The sequence below is a fragment of the Bombus pascuorum genome, chromosome 16 (genome assembly GCF_905332965.1).
Source record: "Bombus pascuorum chromosome 16, iyBomPasc1.1, whole genome shotgun sequence".
NCBI lineage: Eukaryota > Metazoa > Arthropoda > Insecta > Hymenoptera > Apidae > Bombus > Bombus pascuorum.
Genome location: NC_083503.1, coordinates 4,959,724 through 4,973,965, shown reverse-complemented (window position 1 = coordinate 4,973,965; position 14,242 = coordinate 4,959,724).

The window sequence follows — 14,242 nt, the reverse complement described above, 5'->3', positions numbered from 1 at the left end:
CGTCGTCGCGACGGAAAGTCATTCTTTTCTGGCAATCTGATTAGCTAAGAGTCAATCAAGCGTTCCTGGTATCACGAGTAGTAAGTTGAGTCCGACTTAGACTTTGAAGCGAAGTATATTCGTTATCCCGTTGACCGTGGATTCGCTATATCGAACCTAGGGCCATTGTCATTAGCGTCCAGCTACTGCGTCCGATTGTCAATCTTGTATCAGCCATACTTGTGTAATAAATATCTGTGCGACAACCATGAACAACACTGGTGAAGATTCATTATACGCCCCTACCGTCAACCCGACATCAGAAGTAGGATCACCACCGTCTACAATTAAGGAGCAGCTTCTGGCCATCGCGAGTGAATTGAAAGAGCAAGAGGCGGGTGCGGAACCTAAGGAAGTATCACCACCGTCTACAATTTCGAAGCGGCTTCTGGCTGTCTTGAGTCAATGGAAGGAGCCAGGGGTGAGTGCGGAACCTAAGGGAGTATCACCACCGCCTACAATTATGGAGGAGCTTTGGGCCATCAAGTGCCAATTGAGAGAGCAAAAGCGACGAGCTATTTTTCATCTTAAGCCGTACACTGGGCGGTAGTGCCGCACCATGGCTCACGCGGTTACCGTTCGGTAGGGGCTTCACCTGGACCGAATTTAAGGGATTTTTCCTTATGCGCTATGGTGGTAAAGAGACGGCAACCTCAGCGCTAATAAAGATGGCGGCCGAACCTCAGCTGGAGGACGAATCCATAGGAGCCTATGGTGTTCGTCTCCGTTCCCTCCTTGGGGCAAGGTGGGGTCATCTGAACGGGGTCGAGATGATCAACGCCGCCGTTCTTCATCACCTGAGTCTGCGCGACGAACGTATCGAGAAATTAGCGCTTACAAGCGACATCAAGACTCTGGACCAATTTTTGACGGAAATGAATGCTTTCCACTACGCGAAGAAGAGGCTGGCGCCTTCGTCAGAAAATCCATCAGCTGGCCCCGAAGTTAAACGGCAGAAGCTACCTGGCCCCTGGATCAGGTGTCGTCACTGTGGTATTCCCGGGCATAAGATAGCGGAGTGTCGTACGAGAATGAGAACCGAGAGACAGGAGAAAAGCCGACCGGCTGGATCGTCCAAGGTGTCATGCTTCAAGTGTCGCGGAGAGGGCCACATCGCACCCAACTGCCCGCTGCTGCAGAAAACAAATCGCAACCCCGATAACGAACGTCGAGTCAACTCCTGCGTGGTGGAGTCTTCAACTGGTAAATTAAGCCATCTGGGTGAGTCGTTCTCGTTTTATTTCGATTCTGGAGCCGAATGTTCGCTAATCAAAGAGTCCGTAGCCTCGAAATTTTCCGGCAAAAGAACGACCGACGTAGTAGTAATGCGAGGGATAGGAAATCACCGTATTAATTGTATGTCTCAAATTGTATCCATAGTACGTATTAATGATTTTGCGTTGGAGATAATTTTCCACATCCTTGCCGACGGCTATCTAAATTACGACATCATGATAGGCCGCGAAATTTTAAGCCAAGGTTTTAACGTAAATATTACCCAAAATAGCCTCAGTATTTGCAGGGCAAAAGCTGCCAATGTCTACAATATAACCGCCGAAAGTAAAATCGATATTAATGGGGTCGACACCGAGGTGCTCGGTAAAGATAAAGACCGATTGATCTCCATCCTCGAAGAATTTAAGAGTTCGTTTATTACGGGTTTCCCGCGTACACGTGTAAATACGGGACAGTTAGAGATACGTTTGATTGATCTTAATATCACCGTACAAAGAAACCCCTACAGGCTTAGCGAGGCAGAGCGAAGCATAGTACGCGAACGAATAAGCGAATTAATTAAGGCAGAAATCATAAGGCCTAGTAACTCACCGTTCGCGAGCCCTATGTTACTCGTAAAGAAGAAGGACGGCTCGGATAGGTTGTGCGTAGATTTTCGAGAGCTAAACAAAAATACGGTCGCGGACCGATATCCTCTACCTCTTATCGCGGATCAAATCGCGAGATTGCAAAGGGCGAAGTACTTCATTAGCCTCGACATGGCCAGCGGGTTCCATCAAATCCCCATTCATCCCAATTCGACAGAATATACAGCGTTTGTCACCCCCGACGAGCAATACGAGTATACGACGATGCCGTTTGGATTGAAAAACGCACCGTCCGTTTTCCAGAGGGCTATTCTCAATGCCCTGGGCGGCTTCGCCCACTCGTACGTCGTTGTCTACCTGGATGACGTCCTAATTATCGCTGAATCGGTAGACCAGGCTCTAGAAAGATTACGCATCGTACTAGGTACCCTCGTAAACGCCGGGTTCTCCTTCAATTTTTCGAAGTGTTCCTTTCTCAAGACGTCTGTACTTTATCTCGGGTACGTAGTTCATAACGGAGAAGTTCGCCCAAATCCGGGTAAAATACGAGCCTTGAGTTCTCTACCGGCACCAACGACCGTCGCTCAACTTAGGCAGTTCATAGGTTTAGCCTCCTATTTCCGAAAATTCGTCCCTAAATTTTCACAGGTAATGAAACCGTTGTACGCACTTACCTCCGGTATTAAAAACCTAACTTGGACAGATAGACACGAAACCATAAGGCAAAAAATAATTTCCATCCTGACCAACGAGCCGGTGTTAATGATATTTGACCCGAATTACCCGATAGAATTACATACTGACGCTAGTTCGGACGGATACGGCGCTATTTTAATGCACAAAATCGACGGCAGAAACCGAGTAATAGAATATTACAGTAAGAGAACGAGCCCCGCGGAATCCAGATATCATTCATATGAACTAGAGACCCTGGCAGTTGTAAACGCCGTTAAACATTTTCGCCACTATTTACACGGACGGGAATTTCTCGTTGTCACTGATTGTAATTCGTTAAAAGCAGCTCGTAATAAAGTAAGTCTAAGTGACAGGATTCATAGGTGGTGGGCTTACTTGCAAACTTTCACTTTCGACATTATGTACCGAGAAGGCAAACGAATGGCCCACGTAGATTTCTTCTCGCGTAATCCTGTAGACACCGACCGCGCCCCCACCAATAAGATCGAAGAAAAGAAAATTAATCTGGCCGAAATCTCGGAAGATTGGCTACTAGCGGAACAACGTCGCGACCCTCAAATTTCTGAAATCGTCAACAAACTGCGAAACGACGAGCTCGCGGAATACATTGCGAGTACGTATGAGTTACGATCCGGTACCCTTTACCGTAAAATACAAAGGAGAGGCAAGACCCTCTGCCTGCCCATCGTACCAAGAGGGTTTAGGTGGTCCGTCATTAACCACATACACCAGTCAATTATGCACTTAGGTTGGGATAAAACGCTCGAGAAACTGTACGAGTATTACTGGTTCGAAGGGATGGCGAAATATGTTTGCAAATTCATAGAGAACTGTCATGCTTGTCAGATTTCTAAGGCGAATTCAGGCAAAGTGCAAGTTGAATTACATCCCATACCTAAGACCAGCATACCTTGGCATACCATTCACGTAGACATAACGGGAAAGCTGAGCGGCAAGAACGACTCGAAAGAATACGTCATTGTCCTGATCGATGCCTTTACCAAATTTGTATACTTACACCACACTCGTAAAATAGACTCCCTTAGCACCGTTAAGGCACTTAAGTCCGCCATATTTCTATTCGGCAGTCCCTCTCGGATAATAGCGGATCAAGGGCGATGTTTTACCGGCAAAGAATTTCAAGATTTTTGTAAGGATAGACAAATTAAACTCCACCTAATAGCAACCGGTGCTAGTAGAGCGAATGGACAGATAGAGCGTACTATGGGTACATTAAAGAATATGTTTACAACAGTAGAAACGACCGGGCGATCATGGCAAGACGCGATCGGCGAAATACAGTTAGCTTTAAATTGCACCACTCATCGTGTGACTAAATCGAGTCCGCTAGAATTATTAATTGGTAAAACAGCGAGACCCTACGGGTTACTACTATCTGAAAATACCGAAGAAAAGGAAATAGATATCTGCAACGTAAGACAACAGGCCATACGAAATATGGAAGATAGCGCTAAGTATGATAAGAGTTCCCTTTCGACTGCCGAAGAGTGCAGACGTGCCTGGTGCCCGGAGAGGTCTCTCCGTCGAAATCGGACGTGGAAAAAAGTGCCCCCGAAAGTGCGAAAAGCGGGGAAAACAAAGCAATGCAACGAGTGCCACCGGTCAGGATATCAAACAACGGTGAAACATACGCCATATACAAAACCATGGAAATCCATGAATGCACAGAAACCGAAATGGATATGACTCAGATGAGTGACGAGAGAAACACCACCAACAACGATCTAACACAACAAGACGAAAGCTGGAAGGTCGTAACTCCCAGCAAAAGAAGAAAAATTACAACAAACGCAAATACTAGGAGGGCTGCAGAAACAGAAAGTAAGCAGTGGCTCCAAGAAATCCCACTACAAAACCCCTTCAGCATACTACCACAAGAGAAGGAACCAGAAACAACTGAAACAACTGAAAAACCAATAACACACAACCCCAAACCACCGCCAATATACATCGATGCGCAAGTAATAGACCCCCTCCTCGAACTGCTAAACAATACGGCAGGCAAAGAAAACTACTCAATAAAACAATTAAAACTGGACCAGGTAAAAGTGCAAACCAACGCCCCAGAAACCTACAGAAAAGTGGTAAAAGTGCTAAAAGAAAAAAACGCCGGGTACCACACCTACCAGCTCAAAACTGACAAAAGCTATAAAGCAGTTATCAGAGGGCTACACCCAAGAACAAACACAAGCAACATATGCGACGAACTAGCCAAAATCGGACACCAGGTAAGAGCAATAAACAACATAACGAGATTTGATACTAAACAACCACTACCGCTGTTCCTAATAGAACTAGAACCGAACAAAAACAACAAGGAAATCTATGACATTAAACGAATCTTAAACACAATAATCACAGTTGAACCACCCAGACAAAAAAAAGACATACCTCAGTGCATGCGGTGCCAACAATATGGGCACACAAAAAATTACTGCAACAGAAACCCGGTGTGCGTCAAATGCGCAGGAAAGCACCTGACAACTTACTGCCCATATACGGGAAAAATAAACGAGGTAAAGTGCTACAACTGCAACGGAAACCACCCAGCCAGCTACAAAGGCTGCCCAGCCAGAAAAATACTCCAACGTAAATTGTTTCCGCCGCTTAGAAGCAGGACATATAACTACCACCACACACAACAAGACAGGGCAGAAGCTGAGACACCAATTAAAGTACAGTACGTAATGAACAACAACCACAACAATATCAACACCACTGGCAGTCGAAGCTACGCGCAAGCAACCAAGGAAGTAACACCCGTAGCCAACCAAAACCACAACAACAACACCAACGACGCTACAGAAATAAAAGAACTATTAAAACTATCCATCAAAAGCACCGACATGTTAACAAGAACGATAAGCGAACTAAACGAAGCATTCAAGCAGCAATCATTACAAATCACAGCTATGATACAACTGATAACAACCATGCTAAGCAAAAAGTAAAAACGGACATACTAAAAATAGCTGCCTGGAACTCTAACGGTCTACAACAAAGGGCCATTGAAACCAAAGCATTCCTATACCACAACAACATAGACATACTACTCGTATCGGAGACGCATTTCACAACAAAAAGCTACACAAAAATACCGCACTATACCATATACGATACCAAGCACCCCTCAGGAAAAGCACACGGAGGAACCGCAGTGATAATAAGAAACGACATTAAACACCACCTACACAGCCAAGTTAGTAAAGAACACATACAAGCAACTACCGTTACCGTACAAACTAGCAGCAACCGTCTACAGCTGTCAGCAGTATATGCACCACCGCGACACAAAATTACAACACAAATGTGGGAAGAATACTTCCAACAATTAGGCGACAAGTTTATCGCAGCAGGAGACTACAACTCAAAGCACACAACATGGGGATCAAGAATCACTACACCTCGAGGCAGAACCCTGGAAAAACACATCAGGAAAAACAATCTCAATATATTATCCACAGGAAGACCGACATACTGGCCGACAGACCTGAGCAAAATCCCTGACCTACTCCTTTGCAGTCACAAAGGGATTAAACGGAAATAAAATAAATATAGCATCCAGCCTCGAGCTTAGCTCCGACCATACACCCATAATAATAACATACAGAAACAAGCCAATACTCTACAACAACTCAGAGACGCTATGCAACAAATCCACTAATTGGCAAACCTTCAAAGAAATAATTGAAAGCAAAATCAACTGCAATATCCCACTGAAAACGCCCCAACACATCGAACAAGCTGTAACAACACTTACAAAAACTATACAAGAGGCAGCACGGGCAACCACAAAACCAGCAACTACCACTAGACAAACAAAACAAATCCCATCAGACATCCTCGAAAAAATTAGAGATAAAAGAAAAGCGAAAGCAAAATGGCAAAAACATAGAACAAAAGAAAACAAAAAACACCTAAACAAACTCGCAAAGGAAATAAAAAACGAAATAAAAGAGCACAACAACAACGAATTCACAAAGTTCATAGAGTCACTATCTGCACACGAGAACTACAACTACTCACTATGGAAAGCCACAAAAAAAATAAAGAAGGCGATAAAACCAGCCTCAGCAATCAGAAAAGCAGACAACACATGGGCAAGAAGCAACGAAGAGCAAGCCGAAGAATTTTCCATCCACCTATGCAAAATAAAGAAGGCGATAAAACCAGCCCCAGCAATCAGAAAAGCAGACAACACATGGGCAAGAAGCAACGAAGAGCAAGCCGAAGAATTTTCCATCCACCTATGCAACACATTTACACCACACAACATCAATAACAGCAACCACAATAGCCATACGGACGACGACGCGATAGCCACTAGCACTGCAATCGACAAGCAATACACCATACCCAAAACAACAGCACAAGAAATAAGAAACATAATAGAAAAAACAAAAAACAACAAAGCACCAGGAATCGATCTAATCAATGGCAAAATATTGAAAAACCTCCCTCCAAAAGCGATACGGTTAATTACAATAATATTCAATGCAATACTAAGAATACAATATTATCCTACATTATGGAAACAGGCACAAATCATAATGATACCCAAACCAGGCAAAGACCCACATGAAGCAACATCCTACAGACCAATATCACTACTCCCCGTGCTCTCCAAAATACTAGAAAAAGTAATATACGCCCGACTAAAACCAATAATAGAGAAGGAAAAACTAATACCAGACCATCAATTTGGATTCAGAAATAAACACTCCACCATAGAACAAATGCACAGGCTTGTCAACGAAATAATACACACAATAGAAAACAAACAATATTGTACAGCCCTATTCATGGACATAGAGAAAGCTTTCGATAAAATAAATCACGAAAGCCTAATACAAACAATCAAGAAACAATTCCCGGAAAAAATATACCAAATAATAAAATCATACATAAGCAACAGAACCTTCACAGTAAAAATCAAGGACGCACACTCCGAAGCAAAAGACATCAAAGCAGGTGTTCCACAAGGAAGCGTCCTAGGACCCATACTATACACATTATACACGGCCAACATTCCAACAACTACCAATAGCAAAATACTGACATTCGCGGACGACACAGCCGTGCTAGTCAGGCACACCAACCCTGTAACAGCAGCCACAATACTACAAGAGCACATCACAAAAATAGAAAAGTGGCTACAGGACAAACAAATCAAAGCTAACCCTAACAAATGCAACCACATTACATTCATATTGAGAAAACAGATAACACCAAACATCTTCCTGAACGGTACGCAAATAACACAAACAAGGCAAGTCAAATACCTTGGACTTCACATAGATACACACTTCACATGGAAACAGCACATCAAATCAATAATAGACAAGATACAGATAGCAAGGAGACAAATGCACTGGCTAACAAGCCGAAAATCCAAACTAAGCACAGAAAACAAACTGAAAATATACAAAATAATCATAAAGCCAATCTGGACATACGGAATTCCACTATGGGGAACAGCAGCAATGAGCCATATAAACAAAATAGAAACAATCCAAGCCAAAATCTTTAGAACAATGGTAAACGCCCCGTGGTACGTTAGAAACGAGGACATAAGGAAAGACCTCGGAATACCAACGGTCAAGGAGGAGATTACCAGATTCGCAACAAGATACAGAACAAGAATAGAAACACACCCGAACCATCTGGCAGCTGAAACGTGCAACACAACAAACATCGCAAGAAGACTAAAAAGGAAACACCCAATAGACCTCATAAAAGATATAACTTAGAAAAAAAAACGAAGCTGGCACCCCGCTGGGGGTAGCCGCCCACATGCTATATTATTTTTTATTTATATTTTTTTTCTTCACCAACAAGATATAACACTTTACCAAATGTCCGCAAGGACAAATTGTAAAATAACCAAAATAAAAAAAAAAAAAAAAAAAAAAAAAAAAAAAAAAGTATGATAAGGAAAGATTCGATAAAACGAAAGCCAAAGTAGTTAAATTCAATCTCGGTGACTTTGTATTAAAGAAAAACGAGGAAAGGAACCAAACGAAACTAGATCCGAAATTTAGGGGTCCATTTGTGATAGCGGAAATTTTGGAAGGAGATAGGTACATTTTAAAAACACTAGACGGCAAACGGTCATATAAATACAGCCATGATATGTTAAAGAAAATGCCAGATAGTCGCGTTCCTATTGAGTTGGACGTCTGCGGTGATGACGAGAACAGTGACCATGACGATGCGAGTACCTCGGTCCCAGAGGATCATTCTGACCACAGCACTTAGCAGAAAGAGTTTGCATATGCCCAGTGTGGCGATATGGCAAAGGACAATGTCTTCATACATGTCCAGTGCGGTAATCAGGTGTCGGATCGAACATAGTGGCTCACATACGCTTACGGGGGGCATACGGCCCAAACAAAGTAAGTGCGGGATCAACACACCGTTACCGAATTCGATTCAAGTATCATGGAAATAACATCTAACGTAGTGTTCTAACAAACGCCCAGTGTGGCAATACGATGAAGGTCAATGTTTTCACACATGTATAGCGTGGTAATCAGGTGTCGGATCGAACATAGTGGCTCACATACGCTTACGGGGGGCATACGGCCCAAACAAAGTAAGTGCGGGATCAACACACCGTTACCGGATTCAATTCAAGTATCGTTAACACTATGGAGATAACATCTAACATAGTGTTTGAACAAAAGCTCAGTGTGGTATCATGATCCAGAGAACTGAGGGCCGTCCAGGTGCGAGATCGAGAATGGTCCATCATGTCATTACGCCCAGACTGATGATTCACAAAATGCGACTAGCACTTCGAATATCAATCGTAACGTTACGGATTTCCACTCTCTTTTAACTCTTTCTTTATCAAACGTCCGACCAGAATTTTTGCTGTCAAACTGGACCCTTGACCTATTTTGACACTTAACTAAATTGTAAATAACGACAGTTATATCGAGTCTAACATTGGGAAAATCCAATATTCTAGATACACCCGAGGACGTGTGATAGTCAGGATGGCAGTGTCGGAGATGAAAGGACACCGCCCCCCCCCCCCGTTGGAATTATTTGGAAAAGCCTCAATACTGTAGTATCTACGAAATAACCCAGACACAGTCATTCGAAACTTGAAACAATGAGTTTAGGCTCGAGGCGACAACCGGTCGCCGAGCGTAGCCACGGTCACGGGATGAACGTTCCACCTAACAGAGATATAAAGTAACATAGCTTTCCTTTAAAGAATTGGCAGTACAGACACTTGACAATAAGACATTCCAACAGCCCCGCAGCTCGCCACACACAGACCCCATTCTTTGGGCCAGATGATCGCCAGATGCCGATGCATCGTTTACAGTTTATGTTCAGATAACCTGAGGAACCGTTACAAATCTTAGGACTTAGTTAACTAAAGTCCTTCAGATTGACAAACAGTCTTTATTCTATCAGCCTGTAAATCTGTCACCTATTGCGGGAAGTTATGGGAAAGCCTGATTTGGTCACGTACGACGTTGCCTGCTAGGAACTCTCTCTCTAGGGCGGCTAGCATCCTTTTCTAACCGCCAACATAGAAATTGACCAATTAACAGCAGCGTCTATTTCCCTCACCCTCCGAGTGGAGGCTTTCTTTGACGAATTCGATGATCTCGTGCCCTTAGGCACACCCCATCATAGTTTTCCTCTGCAGCGTCGTCGCGACGGAAAGTCATTCTTTTCTGGCAATCTGATTAGCTAAAAGTCAATCAAGCGTTCCTGGTATCACGAGTAGTAAGTTGAGTCCGACTTAGACTTTGAAGCGAAGTATATTCGTTATCCCGTTGACCGTGGATTCGCTATATCGAACCTAGGGCCATTGTCATTAGCGTCCAGCTACCGCGTCCGATTGTCAATCTTGTATCAGCCATACTTGTGTAATAAATATCTGTGCGACAACCATGAACAACACTGGTGAAGATTCATTATACGCCCCTACCGTCAACCCGACATATATATCAAATCTAATGCAATTATTTATTGCTTCCTTTATGGGGTGACATGACTTCTAGTTCAGACAATACTTCGTTGCTCGTTTTCGCGGTTATGAACTCCGCTCTCTCTTTCGTTTAAGCTTATAAGTCCTCACAAGTTTACATCGCGTTCTCAAAAAATCATACCAACTTAATAATAAAATGAAATTAATACATAAGAAAAAGTGAGCGTACATATACTATTCACATTATATACAATCAAATTGTCTGGCATTATATTACAAAGCAGCATTTAAAGTTTGAAAATTCAAAAGATTATGAAACTCCCTTCATCTATCATCAATAAATTTGAAAAGTTATAATTTTTTCTATAAGCAGTTCCATTCAATATAAACAATTTCGAATATAATGTATATAACTATTTCAATAGTTTTAAATTGATCATATTCTAATTGATTTAATGTTGATGGAAGAAGTACGGCAATATGTTCCAAGAGTTTTAACAGTAATTTGGTTATCATAGGAGAATGTCGCTTTGTCATTGCACTCATCGTATGGTATAATTCTACAATGATTTCTTTCTTTATGATATATTTTAAAGTATTTTATATAACATACAATTTGGAAATTAGGTTACAGAAACACATATTTTTTTTTTTTTTTTTTTTTTTTTTTTTATAACGTTTATTGTCCAAGAAGATGAGTATTACATGTGTATGTTATTCACAATAAACAATGAATTTCGGTTGTAGGGTGGATTAGGCAAAAGTACCGATACGCGTCGGTACGACGTAGCCATGGTCTAATATGTGTCGTGATTTTCGGTTTTTGCGTTTATTTTTTTGTTTTTTTGGGTTTAAGTCGCATTGGTGCGTGATTTTTGTGTATTCTTGTGTGTGTTGTATTTTGTCCTGAAACTTGGCCGCAAAACAGGACTCCTCGGTGTATTACTTTTATGCGTTGTGGGATTTTGGGGGGGGGATGAGTGGGAAGGGGAGGGGGGTGTTAAATTATATTATTTACAATGATTATAGTATTTACATATTTACAGTACTTACATCTAGGTTATACGGTGGTAGTAATGGTTTTTTTTTTTTTTTTGTCAATTTGGTAGTTTTCACTTATATTTTCTTATGGGTTTGGAATCCACCAATATTTTTTTGTGTTTCTTCTGTGTTTGTCTTTAGTGTCTTTTTGGGGGAGGGCCATGTTGTACCTCCACCTGGTGTCTGCAGTCAGTCCGTTTAGGTTTTCCTCGTAGAGTATCGTTTTTATCCCTATTTTTCTTTTTATGTGGAAAATTATCGGGATATTGTTTTGGTCTTGGAGGTAATTTTTTTCGTCTAGGTATAGGAACGCTTCTGGGGGGATGTAGCCTGTTTTCATTGTGTTTTTGTAATATTGTACGTTTGGGTATAAGCCGCTGAAGATTAGGCTGTTTTCTTTTATTTTTGACGCTTGTGCGAAATGATTTCTTGCTAGTTTTAGTATGTGACAGTCAATGCGGTGAATGTTGGCTAGGTCGTAGATTTTTTTGTTTTTTATATATTTTTTGTATCCGCTCTGTTCGGATCTGTACGCATTTTGGCAAGCTCTAATGCATTTTCTTTCGAAAACGCGGATTCTCTCCATTAGCGATGCTGGTATGTTGTACCAGATTGGGCAACCGTATGTTATAATTGGTCTAATTAGAGGATGGTAGCATAATGTTTTTACATTATTCTTGAGCTGTTTCGAGTAAAATAGTCTCTTTGATCTCCAGAATGCTTTATTGGCCTTGGCGAGTTGGGTTTCTATGTGTTGTTTGTAATTTAGTTTGTCATCTATGTTTATGCCTAGGTACTTTACGCAGTTTTTGTGTGGTATGATTGTCTCTTCGGATGACTTTTCTTTTAATTGGAAATTTTTGCAGTGTTTTCTTTCTGCTGGGCCGATTTCGCTGGTTTTGGGTTTGAACAGTATGCTTTCGCATTTGTTTGCGTTAATTCTTAGTTTCCATGTGTGGTAGTAATCGTTGATTTTGTCGAATAGTTCTTGGAGGTCTGTGTTTATTGTTTTAGTTTTGCGGCCTGTTACGTAGATGATTAGGTCGTCTGCGAAGGCTATGGAGCGTTTGTGGGTAGATTTGTTCATGTCGAACAGGTTTAATATGTCACTGTTGTATATGTTGAAGAGTAGCGGGGAGTTTACAGTTCCTTGTTGGAGTCCGTTTTTTATGGTGAATTCTTTGTTCGATGTATGGGAGCCCTCGGTCATTAGGAATGTTCTGTTTGTAATTATGTCCCATATTATTTTGATTAAATATCTCGGGAAGTTTTTTTTTATTAATTTATAAATGAGGCCTGTGGTCCAGACTGTGTCGAAGGCTTTTTCGAGATCTATTAAGCAGGCGGCTACTCGTTGTTTTGCGTTTAGTGCCCAGCAGATGTCTGACGTGAGTTTGTTTGTCGCGTGTAGTGTGGAGTGTTTGTGTCGGAAGCCAAATTGGTTTTCTGGTATAATGTTTTTTTTTTTTGCAGAATGTAGTTAGGGGGTTATTGATGACTACTTCAAATACTTTGCTTATGTTGGGGAGGAGACTTATTGGTCGTAGGTTTGTGAGTGATGAGCCGTCTTTATTTTTTTTTGTGATTGCTATTATTTTGGCTTTTTTCCACTTTTTCGGGAAGTATGCGTTGTTTAGCGCATTGTTGAATATTACTGTGTAGTACCATTTTATTTTGTTTGGTAGGTGCTTAAGTGAGACGTTCGGGATGCCGTCGAAGCCGGAGGATTTTTTATTATTTAGCTTGGCGAAGATTTTGTTTAGTTGGTTACAATTTGTAAAGTAATTTATTTCTGTTTACAGAAACACATATAAGAAACATTCGGTGATTGCACGGAAATCGGAAATCAAATGTTGCAATTATAGGCATATAGAGACTGTTCTAAAAGTTCTTGAGTTCTTAGATATGCCCAACGTAGAAGAGGAAATGCGAGTGAAAGAAAAAGAGCGACTGAGAGTCGAAGCATACGGCAAACATTAAACCTTTTTTTTTTTTTATTTTTCCGTGGAGGAAATCCGCACGGACACCCGCCGCCTCTAGGGGGGAGGGCGGCGTGGTAGTGTCGGACTCCAACCGACTAAAACCTTCACGAAGACTGTCTCTACTGCGTCGAGGGGAGCCCAGGAACCGCTGCGGCGACACACCGGCCCCCACGCCGCGCAATATTCCGTCTATACTACGTCTCTCCCTCTCTCAGAGGGCGTCCGGATCCCCAACCGGACTGTTTGGTATCTCCCGGGTGCTGGAAGGTCCAGCGCCTAACTTCATTCCCCTTCGGAGGTCGCTACGGCTCACCCGCGCCCCATATAGGCGCGTCCACGGGCACCGCCGCGTCCTCTTCGGCCGATCCTCTCGGAATAGGAGGCCCGTTCCCTCTCCCGCTCCGACGCCTCTTTCCGCAGCATCACTTGCTCGCAGAAAGAGGTTACGGCCTTCCTGCCTCTCTCGCTCGTCAACAGCGCCTTAAAGATCGCCGGTGGCGAGAGGTCGAGCCCTATTTCCCCGATGAGAGAGTGTCGCAGCGCTGCCCACGCCGGGCACTGTTCCAGGGTGTGCTGCGCCGAGTCCACTCTTGCGTCACAGTGATGGCAACGCGCGGTCGCCTCCTTTCCGATCCGGCGCAGATACTCGCCGAAGCATCCGAGCCCCGTGAGCACCTACGTCACTC